The 16,713-nt window shown below is 31.6% G+C and overlaps 1 pseudogene across 1 annotated transcript; it reads left to right on the forward strand.

The window, feature by feature from the left end:
* The first annotated feature begins 8,310 nt into the window (after positions 1-8,310).
* LOC149558377 (calcium-binding protein KIC pseudogene) lies at positions 8,311-9,216 on the forward strand (annotated as a pseudogene). Its single transcript, XR_016365029.1, has one exon. The product of XR_016365029.1 is annotated as a calcium-binding protein KIC pseudogene (transcript).
* Positions 9,217-16,713: the final 7,497 nt, after the last annotated feature.

The raw sequence follows: 16,713 nt of genomic DNA on the forward strand, positions 1-16,713 counted from the left end.
ATGTCTGATGTGGTTAAGGAAGGGAGTCGTAGTCACCTGCTAGTCAGGATCTACACGATGCACCACTTCCTACCATTGCCTGTTTAGCTTAGTATTTATTGTGCTTGTACATGCATGGCTTTTATGCAGGTTGCAGGTACCGGGTATCGACTTTCCTGAATTGCCAGGATGAGTGTACCCTATCACACTATCTCAATGATAAGAGAGGGAAGATAAATTCCCAAGTCCAAATCCCAACCCTTTAAGCCATTTGTTCTAATTGAAAAATTAGGACAAGTATCTGAGTTGAGTACCCTTCGAATATGTCGGATGACGTAATTCGTGATATAAACCCTTGGTTTGATTTTGTATGTATTTTGGCTATGATGGGTTTTCCTATTTTTACCTTGTGAGTCTTTGATGTATCTTCTATTAATTAAGCATGATTAAAATATTTAATTAATGGTTTAACTAAATGGAAAATTAATATGATATTTTAATATTTATTTTATTTAATTAATTGGAAAATTAATTAAATAAAATAATTAAATTTGAAAATAAAAGTTAAAAGTTTAAATTTGGAATGTGACAATATTTATTTTAATAATAATATATTTGGAGTTCATTTTTAAATAAATGACTAAATAATAATATTATTAAAGCTAACAAATATTTTAGCAATTAAGTTTTGAAAAATAAAATTTAAAAGTGGAAAATATATTTTAAATTATTAGAAGATTCTAGATTTCATGTGCTTAAAATATAAATATGTTAAGATTGAAAAGTAGAATTATTAAAGTTAGTGCATGAGATTTAATAAATAAATAAATTAAATTGAAAAGAGTAAATTAAATATTATATTAATTAATGTGCATTATTTTAATATTTGCTCACATAGGAGTTGGCAAATTCTCGAGAGTTGTCATGTAGACAACACAGGAGTTTGCACTCTAAGAATGCACTAGTTGTCTACACTTGGGAGTTAGCATTTTATTTGAGCACATGGTGTCTACAACCTTAAGACTTATCTAGAAGGTTGGAGAAGACTCATGCTTGGTTGTCATGCTTATCTTCTAGTTGTTTCTAGAGACACTCTAGATGCATCTTAGAGGCCTTTAAATAGAGGCTCTCCTAGTGTGTTTGGACAAGCTATAAGCTACAAGCGGCAAGCTGAATGGAAGCTACAAGCTTCAAGCTAAAATGGAAGCTTCAAGGCTATGCATTGGAGAAGCTCATATGCTCATATGTTTCTACTTGCTTCTATGCTCCTTCTAGCACTTCTAGTCACTTGGAAGATTTGGTTGGCTTGGGTCATGGAGGAATTGCAATGATGGAGAAGAAAGGGATTTTCTATGGACTTTTGAGGCATGGCGGATTAGCATCAGTGTCCAGGTGCACTCGTGATATTCACATATTCTCTTTGCACTATTTCTCTTCCTGTCTTCATCGTGTCTATTATATGTGTCTGAATACTCTCTGTGATTGAATCTACAATTTGAAATTGGAATCTAGATATTTTATTTGGTTGAGAAGAAAACAATAGAAAACCCTAGTTCCAAATGAGAAAGAAATTAGATCTTAATCGAGTTTGGGTTCAAATTTATATTGTGAAATTAGATAGACAAGATTTGAAATTAAAATAGAAATTCTAAGTTGAAAATTTGAATGGTTAGATGTAATCTTTCTATCAAATTATATTTTCAGATGCGTATGGACAAACCTATTAGATGGATGAATGGGTAAATTTAGAGAACAATTACCCTTTTAGGAGAAATTCTTAATTCATCACAAACGGCCCTGTCGCTGCCCCTTGGATAGACCTGAACTCAGTCATTCATAACTTTTTATCGTGATCGAATCTATTCGATCTCTCTGGTCAGAATTGGCACAACTTGGCCCTCTCCAACATATTTCAATTTCAGCCCGATCCAACGGTTCATTAAAGAGATATGGCCGTCGTACTGGAATTGTTTTATTCAAAGATAGATATTTCTCCATTTCCCATAACCAAGAGTTCTTTATGCTTAAACTTCACAAAAATAATATATATCAAAGCATGGAATGAATTAAAGATATTATTGCAATCTTCCCTTAGTAGAATCTTATTTTTATGCATTAGTTTTATATGATTTATTAACTAATCTAATTTAATTAAGATTAGTTAATAGTAAAAGAAGTATAATTCATCTATTTATCAACCAACATAGGAGGTATTTAGTTGAGATATTAATATTGAAGATTTATTATAATTTTTATTAGTAAAGTAATAATTTGAACATTGATGGAATGATACATAGTTGACTCTTAATGAACGAAACTATTATCAGCTAATAATCATGTAGTTATTGACATAGCTACTAGTTAATTTAATCGTAAAATTAATTAGATTTAATTGATAATAGAGTTTTAATTGTTTTATCAAGGGAATATTAGTATTCATTGAAAGTATGATGAATGTGGTCATTATAGATTTATTAATAAAATTCTCAATCTAGCTTGTTATTAAATATTAACAAGTTATTATTATTGAACTATTAATATGATTATTTGTGTATTGAATTATAGTTGACTTTTAACTTACAAAATTATAGTTAGTTATTAGTCAACTGATATTAATTGGAACGTTGCTATGGTTATGCAATTATTAATTAAATCAATTGATGAGATTTAATTAGATTTAATTAATAATTAAGTTATGTAATAGGGATTTAATTGATATAATTCTGTTAACGAGATTGTAGATTATCTATATCGAAGTTGATAAGTCTTATGACTTGAATTATGACTTTAGATATTATATGGTTGTCAACGATGATAACAATTAAATTAAAAGACTCAAACTTTAGTAATACTTAATTAAGTTTCTAATTGAGAACTATTAGAATGTTAATAGGTCATGGATGGTGTACCTATCTGAATTGGTTCATTTAATTGATCATTTTAATAGAGTTATAATCTTCTTATTCAAAGATTGATAACTGATTCTCTTATAAATGAATAATGATCCTTGATTATGTGAAAAAGTTGTAGTAACATTAAAAAAGAGTTAATCAATTAGAATTTGGATCATAGATAAATAAAGAGAGCGATTTAATTAAAGGTCGATGATGATCAGTTTAATGAGTAAATATTTATCCTTAAGTTATTCTTACAATGTAATTCTTAATAATGGAAGGATAATGTTTTCGGGGAACAAATGGGTTGACTTGTAGGTCAATGATGAAACTTAAGACACTTGAAGTATACTTGAAAATGGAAACTGAAACCCCTATACTTGAAAATGGAAAATGAAACTCTAAACTTGATTCAACTATGAGATTTTAGAAAAACCAAAACATGTGTTTGTATCGTGTATTCTCTATGCTTCTTGTTTTGGGTTTTGGGTTGACTAGTGTTGACCAGTCTTAGGTTGTTACCACAGGCTCGGGGGTTATGAGATGTGATGGCATGTTGATCTTATTTGGTCTCGATCTTTATAAACCCAACCATGGTAATGTGATCGTATGCTCTATGAAATGTTTGATTGTTATTGTTCATCAGTCTTCATGTGTGAAGCTGAGATGTATGTGTATGAGACACCTGAGCTAATCATTTTTGAGTCATCGATCAGTTATCCTTGGATTACTTTCTAGTCGCCATGATGGGACTAAAATGTGGATTTATTTCTTGATGATGTCATGTTGTGACATGTTTGACCTGACCATTTTGGAGTCTTCAATCAGTATGATTTTGTGATATATTTTGGTTATTGAGAACCAATGGATACTTATGATTATCAGTGATGCCTTCAGTTTCCAATAGAGAACAGTTGTGGTCATGATTTTCTATGGATGCTTTTTCAGATGCTCATGGAGATTTGATGATTCTTATCTTGGAGATTTGATGATTCTTATTATGGATATTTATTTTGTGGATATTTGATGATTCTTTTAATGGATTATCTTTTGAATTTTCTTTACAGTCGCTTGTACAAGACTGTGGTGATTTATGATTCCATGAGCTTAGGGTAGATTATCTACTTGTAGTGTCGAGAAGTGGCTTGCAATGGGGGTTGGGGCCCTAAGTGGTTGCCAGGGTAACTCATTGTAAGTTTGGTTAATAAGTGATAACATTTACACACTAAATGGGGATTAAATGAACCTAAAAAGATAATTGTTTTGGTTCTCGCCCATGCCTTGAGTGCTTGTACAAGCTAGGATGGGAGTAGTGAATGCATGGTTGTGACCTTGCATTCCGTAGTATGCCTCGTCAGTATGAGAGGATACTAGTGGCCGCATGAGATCAGTATGGACTCGTGGAGTTTAGCTAACTGCCAGGGTAACTTGTACGTGATAATTGCGATGACAATTTCCCACTTGCAGAGTAAGTTTCCTACATGTCATTGTGTGTCTCTGGGAATTAGATGTCGGTTTTGTGTGATGGAACCTTTGAGTTAGTATACTTTTAGGATTCTTGAATTTATAGAGATTTATGCTATGTGATTTGGGTATCCTATTTGGGACTTGAGATTATCTCCTCAGCACAGTGGGAGTGGACCACTTAGGTTCCACATGGTCGGGTGGTAGTGTATTTCCACTCTTATCATTTGAGATTCGTCTGAGACACCGTGGTTGATGCTTTCTTGGTTGGTATTTATCTTCATTATGTTCTTGGATCAATATGATTGATGATATACCTTATGATGGATGTATTTACTGGTATGTTCTTACATTAATGATTAGCATATCTTAGTTGATGATATATTATGCTTTACTTTGCATGTTAGTAGGATGTTTTAGAAGTGACATTCCTACTATGTTAATAGTCGATGATCTCTTCGGTGCTTTGGAATGTTACACATGGAGGGATGGCTAGGATCCATGATGGTCTAATGATGCTATTAATGGTTGGGAGGAACCGTGCACTTAGTTATTTATGTTTGTAATATATGATTATCTTTTATGATGGATGTTATATCTTCTATGATGATGTGTCATGTAGAAATTGTGGTTTCATTTATGATATTGCATCATGGATTAGAGTTAGTATGATGATGTAGTTCATTTATACAGATGTATATTCTTTTAATCTTTTCATACCCTGTGACATGTACAATGGATGATTGAGCATTCGGAATGTAATTTAAGAACATTGGATGTATCGTTGCTAAGGATGTGATGTTAGATGAATAGTTAATTTAGATGTGATACAATGTTAAGGGATCTTTAAAGAATGTAATCTGTTATGTATGCTATGTTTACTTTCATTTGATTTGTTGCTATTGCTTCCATTACTATGCATAAGTTGTGAATGGTTTATCTTTCATGTTTAAAAAAAAAAATTGTTTGGCAAACTTAGTGAATTTTTAGATTAATTCTTTGGATCTCTTGGTGGGGCATTACAAATTCTATTTCTTCTTCTTCCTCATCTCCTTCTGGAATGCTTTTAGGAATAGATGGATTAGGCACTAATCTTCTACTGATCCTTTTCCTTTTCTTCATTTGAATCTTAATTCTTTTCTTCTGTTTCTTGGAGGTAGAAGGAGAAGTTGGCTCATCTTGTGTAAGAGGAATGGAGACTTGTGGGAGATTTTCAATTTAAATAACATAAAATTTACTAAAATATTTTAAATAGATTAATAAATATTATTTATATAAATTCAATTTATCAAATATGAAAAAAATCTTTTAAAAAAATCTCATCAAAAAATCTATTATGAAAAATTAATAAGAGAAATACAAAAAAATAATATGAAAAAATAGCAACGTCTCTAACAAATATTCTATTGATTAAATAAATTATATAGAAACTAAAAAATAATATTTAAAGAAAAAACTAAACTAATAAAAAAATTACAATAATTTAAAAACTAAAATCTAAATCAATTTTAAAAATAAAAAGTTAAATAAATAGAGATCACAACATGAGCTAATGTGGAGATCACAAGTAATTTTTTTTTTTAATAAATGGGGGAAAAAAAAGTTAAAAGTGGAGATAACAAACAATAAATATCAAAGCAAGAGTAAGGCATAAGTGGGTAAACCAATGTGTTGAAAAGGTGTGACAAATAAGACACATCCTTAGACTCAACATCCTACCAATCTGCAAAGAAGGTATAAATAACCATTCAAGATACTTCCAAAAGCACTAAAGGAACAATACAAAATATAGATGTAACAAGAAACATTGTTGGAAGCTTAAAAAACATACAAATTATAAGGAATCCTTTACACATCTTTGTAATTGGTATGTGCAATAATTCTTTATGGCTATGTGTATCAATAATTTAAATAAGAAGTGTAATAGAACATTACCATTGAGACAATATATAATTTAGTTATACATAAAAATGCTCAAGCCTTATAAGACTGAAAAGAAGAGAAGGCATGGGTGTATTCAAGGAGAGGCTAGTGTAAATCTAGCCAATTGCTTATTCTTATGATAAGGTAGGGATTAGCGACCCTGAGCATCTTATTGGCCAAGTCCCAAGAAAGACTTAAGAGCTTGGACCTATAAGCTTTGAGGAAGAACCTATTGAGATTGGTATCTAAACAAAGTGATTGCATCTTAAACATTCTTCTCAAGCTAGGATAATAATAAGATTAACATGCATTGCTTATTTTTGTGTGCATGATGTGTGTGTGTGTGTGTGTGTGTGTGTGTGTGTATTCAATCATATTAAATATAGGTCACTAAGATTTATATTATGATTTCTTTAATTCTCATCTTTCAATAATAAATAAACTCTATCAATTTAGAAGGACTTTAATAGTATATATTGTACTTGATTTATAGACTAAAAGTATTAAATTATCAAAATAAACTGATCTGAAGTTATTGTTGTCTATTATGTATCATTCTTTCATTGAACATTAAAATCTTTCATTCATTCAACATTAAAATCTTCAATTCATTCAATACTCTCAATAAATAGGACATTATACCATTTTGGAAAAGCTATTGTATGTTGTTGCGTAGAGCCAAATTTATTAGTTCGTGTCTTTGGCAGGTAACTAATGGAATCATGAGGTTCCATATTAGTTTCATAATCTAAAAATTTCAAGATATACTAATGTTTGCAAAAGCTATATTAATTTACATGTCTTCTTGGAATTGAAAAATAAAATTGTATTGGTTCTTGATGAAAAAGGCAATGAAAAAATTCAAATTTCTTCCACAAAAATACAAATATTTTTTCCACCACCTCTATTAATAAATGCATTAATTGCAGCTTTACCTTTTCCATATTTGTGACAAGTAAATAAACTTTAAAAAAACAATCATTTCTCTACCACCTCTATTAATGAATGCATTAATTGCAAGTTTATCATTTCCACATTTATGATAAGTGCATAAACTTTTTTCTTTTTTTTAAAAGACAACCAATTTTAGTTGATGTTTATTTTGTAATTTGTAAAATGTTATTCAAATATAGATATTTTAATCAAATATAGAGTTAAATATATTTCTTATCTTAAACACATTTATTATTTATGATAGTTTATGAAGAACAACTCATATGAATTTAAATGATAAAAATTTAGTTCATACATTAATATTTGTATTATTCATATACGACATAATTAAATAAATAATAATAATAAATATTACTTTCTTTTAAAATTTACAAATATTTATCAATTTATTTATAATTCAAAATTCCCTCCCTTCCACAGTCTAGTTATCAATCTTATACAGGATGAATCAGGGACATCATATCCCAATACAATATCTCCCTAAAAATCTATGCAACGGTTAATAGCTTGCTCCCTTTGCAAAAGCGAGTAATTGAAATATCTTGCGTGGCTTTGAATTGGTGTGCCATGGTTAATTAAAGACCCTAAAATACTAGTGGCCTGGTATACATAATCATCTTGGTTTCAAATTTAATGTCAAATTTACAAATGATGTCAAATGGATGCAAAATACAAAATCACATATTAATAAGCAATTTAAGCTTAAGAATATTGTCCCTACGACCAATATTGAGAAGAGCTTTTTGAATTGGACGAATTTACTGCTTAAACAAGATATATCAAACAATTTAACAATTAAAATTAATCAGTTTAACTCTTATAAAAAAATTATATAATTTTATCTATATCTTATATATAATTAGTTGGTAAATATCTTTGGTATGATAAATGTTCTTTAGATGTCATATTATTTTAATTTAGCATAATACTATAATGTTTATTTATATTTATATATTATTTTAAACTTTAATTAATATATATCATCGCAATTATATAATTTAATAATATATTAACTATATTCTATAATTTAATTTAATTTAGTTTTAACCAAAAGCTACATCAGTCAATCATAAACATTGGCGCATGTGCCCCTTTTTACATCAAGCACCCAAAAAACCAATGTGTAGCTGGTACGAATTTTCGCTTCAATTGACGTAGACGGCATCAGCGCCTTCCGTTGAGCTTCCACGGAAATACCCACCCCACGCAAACTGGAATTGACACGGTGCAAGCTGTCTGCAAACGGAAAATCCAGAACACAAATCCTTTCTTTCTAAGTTTCCAACTGGATCCTGAAGGATACACGGCAATGGAAACCCTCCTCATTGTTTCTGCTCTGCGCCGGATCGGCCATGGATGCTATAAAAACTTTCCCCCCTCTTCTCTCTGCAATCCATACCCCAATCCTTTCTCAGTTTTCGAATTACAACTTCCCCCGTTTCATTTGCATTTCATTCTCCAATCCTTTCTCAGCATTAGAGTTACAAATTCCCTAATTTCTTTTGCAGTTCATTCTCCAATCCATTCGAAGCATCAGAATTCCTGTTAGTATACTCAAATGGCGGAATTTAAAGATTTTCTTCCGATTATGGCAGAGAAATTGGGTGGAGCCGGATTAATGGCGGAGCTGTGCAAAGGGTTTTGTTCGCTGGCGGATCCAGAACGGGGTTTGATTACCGGCGAAAGTCTGAGGAAAAATTCTGCAATTTTAGGGGTTGAATCATTGACAGATTCGGAAATAGAAGCGATGGTACAGGAAGGAGATTTGGACGGCGATGGAGCTCTGAATGAGCACGAATTCTGCGTTCTGATGGTTCGGATGAGCCCTTCTTTCATGGCGGAGGCCGACAAATGGCTGCAGAGAGCCCTAGCCGAGGAATTTGAAGAAATGCTGAGGGATTTGTAAACATCAAAAACTGAAAAAATTACCATTTATCTTGTGGATTGTATATTAGATTCATTTTTTTATCAATAGAGAGTTTATGGTGTTTTAATGTCGTCACTGTATCCACATGCTTTCGTTTCTATGGCAGAATGACAAGGCCTTCATTTTCCCTTCATTTCCCCTGAATTCTGGTTTAACTCGTACAAAATCCTTTGAATTTTCATTTTTCTTAACAATATTCACCAAAAATGTTCTTGAGATCCCATGGTTGGACTTGTTTAGGAGCCTCTTTAAAATAGAATTGGGGCTGTTGGCTACTTTTACAGAATATTCTTAACTAGTGGTTTCGTAGCTAGTTCAACATATTTAATTATATAAATAAATCATTTTTTTTTTAATATTGTTTAAAGAAAATTATAAAATTAAATATTGAACAAGTGGTACATATGTTTTTGAGTTGGTGGAGCAATTTCTACTTCCATCTCTTTTTATTTTCAAGCTTGCTAAAAAGTAGGAGCTTCTTTATTGAAGGAGAAAACTACAAATAATCTAGCACCAAAAAAAGATTTGTTCACATTACTACCATCTTCCTTAAAAATGGAGCTTAAACCCCTCTCATGGAAACCCCCATTAGACTATATCACCTTACATTCATGGATGGTACATTTTATTTATATTTTTTAACACTCTTGACATTCACCATATCTATTTCTCTGCCATGTTTATACACATCTTCAAACACGCATTATATATTTCATTTTGACTATTTTCATGGAACAAGTTCACATTATAATAGTAAATGATTTATGATTTTCAAATTCAAAGTTTAAAGCTCAAATTCAGCCAACTCCTACCTATATTTTTGCCTTTAAAGCTCATTTTAACACATTTTTAGACAAAATGTTGATCTGTCTTTGTGTCGAAGGCATTCAAGGCATTCATGTTGACTATTGAGAAAATAATTTTCATATCATTCATAATACATATTTGAATATGATACTAGAAAGAGCAAACATTCTAGAAGTGTGTCCATAACTAAGGAGTGTTACTTTTAATCATTCACATACATCTTCTCAAAGTTGACTTATCAAATCATGACCCCTTCTAACATAGAAAGAAGCTTGCTAAGGTATTCATAAATGTGTGTATTGCTTGTATATCAAGAAAGATATAGAAGGCATAAAGATGCACTAAAAAAGTGACGAATAAGAAATCACAAATTTCATAGTATACATTAGTAGGTACAAGACATATGTTACCATATTTTATCGCTAGAATTCCTTCACATTTACACAACTATTCTAAGACAAAACCAAGAATGTCACTACATTCAATTTAGAACTATAGCTCATATAATTTGGGCATTCACCATTTTTAGATCTAAGTATAATTATTTCTAATTAAATTCCAACAACAAATAAATGTTTTGCATCTCAAGTCTACAAGTATTTGAATCTTCCACATTACCTTTGATGAAGTACGCTCTGATACCACTAATGTAGATACGCTCTGATACCACTAACGAAGGTACGCTCTGATACCACTGACAAAGGGCCACACCACCCTTACCAACTCATGACAAAGAATGCAACAAGATCTCTCAAGATCCAATCCAAACCCAAGCTAGCCCAGATCCACACTCTGGTAGAAACCTCCAAGATCTCAACTTGTGCTCGCAAGCCACCAAGCAATCTCCTTGTTTCTAAACCGTAGTCACTAGCTCTTCTCCAACTTTATCCAAGATCCAAGTGTAAACTGCCTCACATTCAACGCTCTGTCTACACTCACAACTCCATCACAATCCTGCTGTAAACTGCCTCACATTCGGCGCTCTGTCCACAGACTCAAGAAAACTCACTCTTCACTTCCTCTTTCTCCTTCACACTTTCCAGCCTTCCAAGCTTTCCAAGCTTCCACTACTCAAGTTTCTCCTTCTCGAACTTCTCCTCCTCGAGCTTCTACTCCTCAAGCTACTCCTTGAGCTTCCACTTCTCAAGCTACTCCTTGAGCTTGATTTAGAAATGCTCATATGCCTTGCTTAAATAGGCACTTACCACCCCGTGCATGACTTATCCACAAGCTTCTAGAATTCCTCCACAGCCTTCTACAACTTCCACAACTTTCTACAATATTCACAACTTTCTACAATATTCATAACTTTCTAGAATTCTACCCACACACCTCGATAAATGGAATGACAACCTTTTTTCTTTTCTTTTTCTATTATGCCACCTATGCACCTCGAAAATAAAAGTCCTCTTTTCCTTTCTTTTCTCCTTTTTCCCCTTTTTTATTTTTTTAAAATTATTTCTCCTCTAATTTTTTTCACTTTCTCTCTCCTCCACAATTTTTTTTTTTTTTTTCAAATTTTTTTTTTTCAACTTTTTTTTTTTTTTTTTCCCAATAATTTTCCCATGCAAGATGCTCCTGCATCAACCTTTCTTCACATAATAATAGCTTACACATCAATCATACTTTAGTACATTTTCATATTGATTTGATTGTCTTATTTTAGATTACATTATGATATTATAAGTCTTATAATTGAACTCTTATATGTTAAATGTGAAGCTTGATTGGAGGAATTATATTGATTAGAAGTTTATATTGCATCTAAGTGGTAGAGTATAACAATGGTATGATGCACTTTTCTTGAGCTCTAAATCTCTATTATTGCTTTGGGCCAATAATTGTATTGCACATTTTTTAAGCCATAGTTCCCATTAAGCTACTATTGACTTATATATGACCTCATAATCTTATTTTAGTCCTTATTCATCCATTAATATAGTTTTGATTTCTATTACACTCGTATTTCATGCATTCAATATTCACATGCTCGTAATCTTTTAAAACATGTTTATCAAGGGTATGGAATAGGACAATATGGTTGTTTACCACATTCCATCTTACCTACTAACGCACTTAAAATTTACCTCATGCATCTCAAGTTGCATTTAAATAATCTTTTAGAGCATGTCGATTAAGGGTATGGAAGAGGACCGAATGACAATTTACCATGACCTATATTTCCTACTAATGAACTTAATTTACCTCATGCACATCAAGCTACATTTAAAAAGAAGTATGATATAATCCAATCAATCTGAAGCACTCAAGCTGAAAGATTCTATCATATTGGTATATACATTGCCTTTTTATATAGGTAACATGAAAGGTTGTATAGAAAATAAATATTATGTATTACAATTTATAACATCTTTGATGGACTCTATTGGACATACGAGTTGTCTTTGTGTATCATCGATGCTAAAGAAATATATAATCAAAGAATAATTGCAATTACATATTGTGTTAGAAATTGGAAAGTTCGTAAATAAGGCATTAAAAGGTCTTTATATTTGATAATAGATATAGTGTTAACATATGTACTAACCATTATTAAGAGCATAGTTTTTGATTCAAACTCATTGACCCATGTTTCATGAGTAGGGATTCACAAGAATCCATCTCTCGTGAGAATAAATGGAATACTTAGCACTAATTGGATCTAGGTGATGCTCACAAAGGTGAAGCAGCAAGAGTTCCCGAAAGTTCACCCATCCTAGTACTACTCCATCTTGAGCGTGCTTAACAACAAAGTTTCCTCCATGGTTAAACTCACTTTTCATGCAACCTCATTTGCAAAACTTTCACCAAGTATCATGCCTTATGAATGTTAAACCTACTCTACTTGCAACCATATTTGCAAAACCTTCACCAAGTATTGTGCATTATGAATGGCTCATAAGGCATAGTACTTGGTGAAGATTTTGCAAAAGGGGTTGCAAGAAGAGTGGGTTTAACCATAGAGGAAAAATTGTTGCGAAGCGCGCTCAAACTAGAGTAGTACTAGGATGGGTGACCACCCGAGAAGTCTCAGTGCTTCACCTCTGGGAGCATCCCCTAGATCCAATGAGTGTTAAGTGTTCTGTTTATTCTCATGAGAGATGGATTCTTCTGAATCACTACTCATGAAATATAGGTAAATGAGTTTGACTCGAAAACTATATAGTTAAATCTTAATAGCAATATCTTAATTTGAATTGCTATAGAAAATATATCCTACTTATCAATTATTCAAACCAACTAAAAATACAATTTTTCAAATCTTTCTATAAAAACAAATGTATAATATGCCTAGATCTTTTTTAACATATATTTTTCTTTCAATCCAAGTTACCTCAAATAAGTTAGATAGATTATTCCATGTGTTGCTTGAAAATTAAACTATAATATCTTTCTTGGGTATCCATGGTTGCATGTTGTGAGTACCTTGTCATTTCTACTTTACATATGTGGTAAATATTTCTGTATGGTACACAACATTTTTTCATACATATAGACACTAAACCATATAGTGCTCAAATAAATACATTCAACAGTTGCAACACACAAAATGAAACCTTAGAAAATGTTTCTGGTGCTTTACAAAACAATAGTTTAAAGATTTATCTTGTTTTTATGGCTTGATCTATAAAGAAGGTAGGTTGTAAAGATAAATCACAAAGCATATTTTCTCTTTTCAAAGAAAAATAAAAAATCTTAATGATCATATGTTAAATTTCCTAAAGACATGCTCACATTTTGGATCATAGTTTTATCTTTCTAAAACCTATTTTTACATGAATTGCTATTATAATAGCTTCTATCTAATTTGTAACTTTAATTTGCCCATAAATTTTTATCTTAGAGAAATTCCAAAATATATGGTATACAATAATATCAAAATGCATTTGCAAATTTTCTATCAATAAAACATCTAAGATGAAGTTAGTGTATAATAACTAATAAGTAGCATATAATACTTTTGACATGTGTATCTCTGGACACTTAAATTGTACACTAAATTACTTTAGATCAATGAATAATTATGTCAAGTTTTTAAAAAAGAAGTGGGTCACACGTGATTAGCTTAAATATAATGACAATAGATTTCTCATCAAATTAAATAAAAATTCTAATTGATCATACACCAGTCATGTCAAAGATGTTCAAATTTTACAAGAATTATATGATTTCAGTCCAAAATCACATCATGGTTAGGTATCAATCTGATGGTTCATTATGACATATAATTTGCATTGGATTCAAAAGCATGATCTAGATTTACAATATTATTGTTTAGCTATATATTGTTTTCACAACCAGGTTACCATAAAACACATTTTCCAAAAGTACAATACAAATTTTATATTGTTCTTCTAAAGGTTTATAAAAGATTTTCAAAAATAACACATGAAATTATTCCTAATTAAATTTAAACATATGTTACTCGATTGCACATCTAATTACGGAGGTTCCTCAAGGGTTGCTCCAATTGAGGTGGTTATGAATCATATTTGTGTTGTGTGGATGATCCCTTGAACCATGAGATTTCTAACTATTAACAAAAATTAACTTACATATTACATGTGTATATATTTTTAAAAAGATATCAATTATGTGTAAATTTGAAAAACATCTCATAATTTATATAACAATGGATGATGAACATATGACCGACTTCGAATAATATAACATCTAGCGAATATGACATCAACAACAAATACCTTAAATTACAATATGAAGTATCATGAACTTGTCATTTATCCTTTCCTATGTATAGGCAACAAACTAATATTTTCCATAGCACCTACCTAATTAATTTTTATGAATAAAAAGATAATATTTTAAAGTTTGAAAGGTTTTATTTTTAAAATATTGTCCTCTACATTAATTTTTATTTTATGATTGGCTAGATCTATTTTTTCTAGGGGTTCCCAAAGATTGCACAAAGTCATTGCCAGTGGCATAATGGTCAGAAGTGAAATTTTCGTACTAGATAAGATGAAGATTGAGAATGGGTGTTGCGATCAGAAGAGGGCCATTGTGGAATCATAGAGCAAGGAGCCCCTCTTCTACCAAAGTAGAAAATTTTCTCCATTACAGTGAACTAATGTTTATTCTACATTGCACTTTCCTTGAGCAACTAAACTATATAAGCAAACTATCAGCTATGACACTGCATTTACAATTAGTAGAAATACTCAGATGTAAATAGTTGTCATGGATAATTTGGGAAAGAAACACAAGAAAAAACCTCACTTCCACAACAACATATGTTGGCTAAATGAAGAGAAATAGGGGAGGCACTATTTTCCCTAAAGCACTAGCTATTTTCACTGTGGTAGTAGGACTTCGTGCTAATGTAATTTATAAGGCTTTCACCTATTTGGGTTGCATTTTCTTGACAATGTTGCCTAGATTGAGTTGTCTCTATAGGACTTTTAGGAGAAGGGCTTTCTGATGGGAAAGAGAAAGTCTTTTATGGGTTCCTTGACTTTGAACAAATCATGCTTTCATCATTTATGCAATTCATGTCTGAATTGCTCAATGAGAAATTGACCAAATTATCCTCTCTAATGATGAAGGGTACTCCCTTAATACCATAAACCATAACAAAAAAGAAAGAAACAACAACAAATGCGAGGACAAAATATGGACTTCTTATTTGCGTCGCAAATGCGAAATTACATAATTCACAAGTACAATATGCTAACCCACATAAGTGCCTTCATTACAATAATTTGCAAGACAAGCTGTGAATTATCAACCAGAGTTGTCCTAGACAATGTTCGGGCCTTTCTTAAATAGGCAATTATATGCCGCCCAGGAAGGTTACAGACAATTAAACATAATGCCTAGGGCCAACAGACCCTAAAAATACATATAAAGTCAGCCAAATACATCTTTGACAATTATTTTAGATATTTCGAGTAGCCCAACTTCGGAAGGCCATAACTCTCGAACTGTTGCTCCGATTGGCTATTATAACCACTTTTTAGAAATGTCAACTCCTGATCTACAGTCTTAGAATGGCACAAGCACCCTTCCATTGAATTTTCAGACCTCATCCAAGCACACTAAGACCTCCAACGATGAGCCTAAAGATTTTTTTGCAAATTTTTCCATCAAAAATCTACAATAACTTCTCTGATACTTAGCTAGAACGATGAGATTTTTATGGTAGACTTATAACTCTAAAATGAATCTTCCAATAGAAAATGAGAACATTCTGAGCTCATATGGCAAACTTACTAAAATAGCAAGTTCTTATAAACATTAACCACACTGTCTACTAGTCCTTATTAAAATAGAATAGACTATTTTTGCATGATGCAAGATTGCTCTTACACTCAAGATGCTCTTGCATCAGACACTCAAGGTAATTTGAGAAGTGACTCCGTCATGTTTTAGATGTTCAAAGGAAAACCAAGACGGTTAATCTCCTCCCTTGCTAGCCATGATGAATCCTCTACTAGTCTCCCTTTCCATTTGACTAGGTGTTCCTCATAAGTTATGTTCAGTGTACTTTTGCCAACACAACTGTCCAATATCTCCTCAATCTCCTTTATAGCTGAACTAGCTGCTAGAATACTCCATTGTACTTCTACAACTTCATCTCCATCACCTCCTTCATAATACTCTGGCAAATATGAAATGTTAAATACTGGTGAAATATTCAATTCAGTAGGCAACTCCACTTTATACACATTTCCATAATCATGCCTTTTCACTATCTTCATGGTCCAAACTTATTCATCTTCAACTTATTATATATACCCACTGGAA

Source organism: Cupressus sempervirens, chromosome 5 (genome assembly GCF_028749045.1).
Source record: "Cupressus sempervirens isolate cs-2001-9-10 chromosome 5, ASM2874904v1, whole genome shotgun sequence".
NCBI lineage: Eukaryota > Viridiplantae > Streptophyta > Pinopsida > Cupressales > Cupressaceae > Cupressus > Cupressus sempervirens.